Source organism: Pseudorca crassidens, chromosome 9 (assembly GCF_039906515.1).
Source record: "Pseudorca crassidens isolate mPseCra1 chromosome 9, mPseCra1.hap1, whole genome shotgun sequence".
Classification (NCBI taxonomy): domain Eukaryota; kingdom Metazoa; phylum Chordata; class Mammalia; order Artiodactyla; family Delphinidae; genus Pseudorca; species Pseudorca crassidens.
The window spans coordinates 12,048,254-12,054,253 of NC_090304.1; the positions used below are offsets into that span (position 1 = coordinate 12,048,254).

The 6,000-nt window shown below is 41.2% G+C and overlaps 1 protein-coding gene across 9 annotated transcripts in view; it reads right to left on the reverse strand.

The window, feature by feature from the left end:
- Positions 1-5,740, reverse strand: part of CTNND1 (catenin delta 1) — a 47,246-nt gene extending 41,506 nt beyond the window's left edge. For all 9 annotated transcript variants that reach the window (XM_067748933.1, XM_067748932.1, XM_067748928.1 and 6 more), the window contains exon 1: positions 5,495-5,740. The gene's annotated coding sequence lies outside the window, so the exon portion shown is untranslated. The remainder of the gene's footprint in view (positions 1-5,494) is intronic.
- Between the last annotated feature and the right edge of the window lie 260 nt (positions 5,741-6,000).

Sequence of the window (6,000 nt, forward strand, 5' to 3'; positions counted from 1 at the left end):
CATGCTCCGTAACAAGAGAAGCCACCGCAATGAGAAGCCCACGCACTGCAATAAAGAGTAGACCCCGCTCGCCTCAACTAGAGAAAGCCTGCGCACAGCAACGAAGACCCGGCGCAGCCAAAAATAAATAAATAAATTTTTAAAAAATAAAATAAATTGCCCACACCACTCCAGAAAGGCTTAAGAACTCACTGGAGAGGAAATGGCCTTAAAAATGGGGAACACTGTCCCTGAACCAGAATAGTAAATGTGGGCCCCGTTCTCAATACTCAATATTTAATAATCAATAACACGCAATTCCAAGTAGACTTAGTGGGAAAAAATTACTTCTAAAAATACATTATACAATATAACTAACTACAAATCAATCCATACCCTTATATCCCACTTGAACAGTTTTTCTTCCCCGCCTTCACAATCTCCCTGCCAGGCTATATCAATGCCCTCTATTGCAAACCTTGGAGGCAGCTGCATTTAGGCAGAGCAATCCCTATTTCAGCTTCTCAAAGCATTTAACCCCTTTTGCAAGGGAAGAGAACATGAAATCACATACTGATAACCTATGGCTTGTTCCTTTAGGCAAATTTCTTGTTACTATTATTCCAAATTTCCCATGAAAATTAATTTGGGTTCTTAAACTCATAAACTTCCCACTTTGTGAACAAAATCTCCTGAAGTTTCACAGTGAAAGCAGTGAAAAAAGTACAATGATATCCAAACATACTTTCTTTGAAGCACTAATGTTCAAAACTATGTTCCCGGGCTTCCCTGGTGGCGCAGTGGTTGAGAGTCCGCCTGCCGATGCAGGGGACATGGGTTTGTGTCCCAGTCCGGGAAGATCCCACATGCCGTGGAGCGGCTGGGCCCGTGAGCCGTGGCCGCTGGGCCTGCGCGTCCAGAGCCTGTGCTCTGCAACGGGAGAGGCCACAACAGTGAGAGGCCCGCGTACCGAGGGAAAAAAAAAAAAAACACTATGTTCCCAAGCTTTTTGTTTTTATTAACAAGTATAAAAACCATTCACTTCCAACATGGCTGAAAGCAATAGTTCCCTGCTGCTGCCCTAATATGTTCTGGGTAATGAGTTCCTCTCCCCAAGAAAATGGCTGCATTTAAGGTTTCAGTGGTTGAAGTTAACAGCTGCCTATAGTATGAAATGAACTGACTAGGACCCTTACTTTTTTCTTTTTTTTAAATTTATTTATTGATTTATTTTTGGCTGCGTTAGGTCTTCGTTGCTGCACACGGGCTTTCTCTAGTTGCGGTGAGCAGGGGCTACTCTGTTGGGGTGCTTGGGCTTCTCACTGTGGTGGCTTCTCTTGTTGTGGAGCACAGGCTCTAAGCGCATGGGCTTCAGTAGTTGTGACACACAGGCTCAGTAGTCGTGATCTGCGGGCTCTAGAGCACAGGCTCAGTAGTTGTGGCACACGGGCTTAGTTGCTCCGTGGCGTGTGGGATCTTCCCGGACGAGGGCTCGAACCCATGTCCCCTGCACAGGCAGGCGGATTCTTAACCACTGCGCCACCAGGGAAGTCCCGGACCCTTACTTTTTACACTATTATTTGTACCGTCTGCCCAGAAAGAAAACAGGATTAAAGAGAAATTAAAATTTTAAATCTTCAATTATTTCCAGAAACTTTATTTAAAAATGGAAGGTGGGGCTTCCCTGGTGGCACAGTGGTTGAGAGTCCACCTGCCGATGCAGGGGACACAGGTTCGTGCCCCGGTCCGGGAAGATCCCACATGCCGCGGAGCGGCTGGGCCCGTGAGCCATGGCCACTGAGCCTGCGTGTCCGGAGCCTGTGCACCGCAACGGGAGAGGCCACAACAGTGAGAGGCCCGCGTACCGCAAAAACAAAAAAAAGGAAGGTGGGAGATGTGTAAAAGGTTGAAACTACAGACTAAAGTTTCAAAATTACATTGCAATTTTATTAATCTTTGTTGAATTGCTTCCTATTTCAACTTCCTTTCAGCCTTCCCCACAAAAGTCCCTCACTGATTCCCATAGTGCCTATTTAACCAAAGCTTACTAAGCACCTCAATATATCCCAGACACTAAGATAGGTGCTAAGAGGATACAGAGGTAAAACAGTACCTACACTCAAGCAGGTCAGTACAGAGGGAAAGACAAAAATAAAAGATAATTTAATAGAGACACAGATGTAGAGAACAAATGTATGGACGCCAAAGGAGGAAAGTGGGGGGAGGGGGGAGGGATGAACTGGGAGATTGAGATTGACAATATATATACTAATATGTATTAAAATAGATAACTACTAAGAACCTGCTGTATAAAAAATAAATTAAATAAAATTCAAAAAATAAATAAATAGACAATTTTAATACAGTGTGATAAACATTATTTGAACTACCTGCTACAAACCTCTCCCTGCAAGTTGGCAATATCATTCCAAACCACATGCCAGAAAATTCTCTGGAAGAAGAAATTTCACTGACAATCAAATGAAGTTTGAGACATTTCTAGTAAGTTTAAGAAATTCGAGGAGGGCAATGGTGTGCATATGGAAAGACTCCTGTTCTAAGGATTGAAATAATAGCCATTCTAACATAGCTCGCTCCCCACCTCCCCACAGGCTTTATGGGAAATGGATTTTTTTTTACGTACATTACTCTAACACGGAGGGGGTTGGAAATCTAAATGAGCACTGACCTTCAGCAAGATGCGCCTCTAGCAAGGGCTCATTTTAGTTCTGGCTCTTGTTTCTATTCTCTGTGGAGAATGGCAGTGTTTTAGTGGTTAAGTCCACTAACTTTGTAGTTAGTCAGACCAGGGTGTAATCCTGGCCTTGGTCACTTACAAGCACTGAAATTTTCAGCAAACCTCAGCTTCTCTGAGGCTCAAATTCCTTAAAGAACAAAAAATAAACCAAGAAACAAACAAACAAAAAGTTGTTGTAGGAAATTAAGTAAATACAATAGTTTATGCAAAATGCTTAGCACTCAGTAAAAAAACAAGGAGGGGGGTGGGGGAGGGAGGGTGGGCAGTTATTAACAAGGGACCACCAGGTACCAAAATAGAAAGCAATAAATTATTACAGGGCTAATCATTTTGCTATTCCAATTGAATAGTGATCTATGCTTAATTTATTTGCATCCATCCTCTCTCACTCATCCCTAGAGAGCAACTACCTCATAAACCCAATTCAAGGCTGAATTGCAATTACTTGGAGCTTTTTTTTTATTTTTAAGATTTCCAATAGTCCCCATTTTTATCCTAGCTGAAAGAACATGTTCTAACCCCTCTAACTCTCCATAACTGGAACCCTAAGAAAGGCACTAGGGCTCTAAGCACCCAAAGGAGGCCCCCACCTGGAACATACCATACCTTAGTCATACAACAAAGAAACCAACAGCATATAGGAGTCAGACAAGGAAAGAAAAATCTGCACAACTCTCACTTACTTGTCTTTTTTTACCCCAAAACCAAAATGGGGAGCAAAACAAAAAATAAAAGATTTACTTATTCACACCCCTTATTATATTTCCGGGAAGAACTAGTAGAGGTGAGGTAAAAGACAAATCTTCCATCTTATCAACCAAAAGGCTCTAATAGTACACACCAGTCAAAACAATGCCTCAGTTCGTGAAACAGTCCTGGACGCTAGTTAACTAGGATGTTCACTGCAGCTACACAAAGCCCAGCATTTAAAGCTGGACCCAAACCACCACCACTCAGTCATCCAGAATCTATTTTCAAACTGCCTTTGTACTCCTTCTTCAGATTCCCTCATCCCTCCCCCTAAAGGCTGAGTGGGAAACTGACACTCCGGTAGCAACATGACCAATTCTCCAAAGATCCACCAAGAAACCCCTAGGCTGGGGTCAAGGCAGAAAGAGCATTTGAAAATCTGGAAATGAAACAAGAACTACAGCCCAACAAACTGTACACACTGTCCTTTTTCTTTCTTTTTAACTGCACTTGCTATAATTAGGAGATCCAGACATTAAAATCTTACTGTAGCCCTTGCATAAATTATATTAAAAGAAGGAACAAAGTTCCATTTCCTCTGAAGCCACAACCTCACAAGAATGAAATCAGCTTTCAAGAAATACTCATGTCTGGAAAAGAAATTCAAGGAAGTGCTCTAGTCTGAAAAGAATTAAGGGGTGGGGGGTACAAAATCAGAGGATTATTATAGATACATACCAGTTTAAAGCTAATGAGCAGCTTACATATTAAGGCCCACCTTGTTACAATTAGGCAGTATCTATTGCAGTTTTAATTTTCAAATGATTCGCATTTTCAAAGGGAGAAGGAAGAGAACATCCAGTTTTCAGCCACTGATGAGTTGGTTATATGGTTATCTGGCATCAGTATTTTTACAAGAATGTGTTTGCAAAACAAAAACAAATCTTAAAATTAAATATAAGATATGAAAGCAGTCATGGGCCTTCAGATCTTAAAAACTTCTGATTTCACGGCAAATTAACCAAATAAAAAACTCACCTCCAAAAAACAACTTTCAGTTTGGTTTAAAAATAAGAATTCCCCTTGTGCTTTCTCAACTGCATCCTAAACACTAAAGTTTGTGTAAGTGTTTTACTCTTAGCCTAACCTTATTTTAATCCAAGGCCCTTTCAGAGAGCACAAAGCTGAAAATATTTTCACATGTGCCACTTTACTCAGGTGAACTAACAAGCATGATTAGAATTTCCTTACTCCTTTAAGCACATAAACCAAACGTTATCGTATATGCAGACTGAACATACAATACCTCCACAAATCTTTGCTAGCAAAGGTAGTTTTAGAAGTAAGGGGATGGCAATTCAGTTACCATGGATCCATTTATTTTCTTTTATAAGGCAAAGCAGGGAGGCTAAGTCTAGAAGGAGAATGAGGCTCCTACCCACCACACCTGGAAAAGTAAAAGAAGGATCCACCCAGGAACAGCAGGGCTGAAACCGATCTGGGCCGTTCAAACTCTCTATGGGAAAAAAATATCACCATTTAAGCTGCAAAGCTCCCTGCAACTTTCCACTTCCACAAATCTAATGATAAAAGGGAGAAAAAAAAGTTTTGAAACGTATGAAGAACCATCTGTATAACTAGCTTCCGACCCGGACAAATTCCTTTCCCAACCCACACGCAACATGCCAAAAAAACCAACTTTTGGTTTGGGCTCTGAAAACAGAAGTTTGTTAGCCTAACCTAGAAAAAAAATACATAAAATCAAAGAACACACCAAAATGTAAATTTATGGAATTGCTCTCACCCCCCTGAATCTATTCATCTCCCTACATTAGAGAGACCAGAAGTTTGTTTCTGGGTCTTGAATATTTTACTTTGCTTTAAATATGATAAAAATACCAAAATTCCCCAAAATAAGTAGAAAGAAAAATTAACTGCTTAAAAGTTACCCGTCAGCATAACAGACCCTCTCGTTTTTAAATTCCCTCGGTTACCATAAGACAAAAATTCAACTTGGCTTATCCTCCTTTACCCGTCTATACACATATTTTTTAAAAAGGCACACACCTCAAATGTGGACTTCTAAAAACCAGTCCTTTAAGAAAGAAAACCAAGGCTTCGTCAATGTTCTGAGAAAGACAAATCCAGCAAGGTTGTTGATTTTTCGCCACCTCTTCCTCCTTTCAGGATCTTTCCTGCTCTTCTTTCTCTCTCTCCCTCTTTTTTTTTCTCTCAGATCCAACACCTAAAATGGAAGTTGCACCCAGCCAGAGGCTAGGGAGCCTGGGTGGTGACAAACTGATCTGGCAGCCCTACCCCCTCGCTTTCCTAAGTGATGTCAGCCCCTGAGAACTTCCAATAGGAGCCGGGCATAAATCAGGGAGCTGATTTTATCCAATAGGAAACTTTATTATAGGAAATTAAAAAAAAAGGGGGGGAGAGCAAGAGGAGGAGAAAAAGACAGGGGGAAGTTTTATATATATATTTATATTTAAAGTGGAGACCTATATGATCTCTGAGGAATTATGCAGAGCTGGGAGGGGTCGGGGGAAGGGGGCTGAAGGAATAAGGGG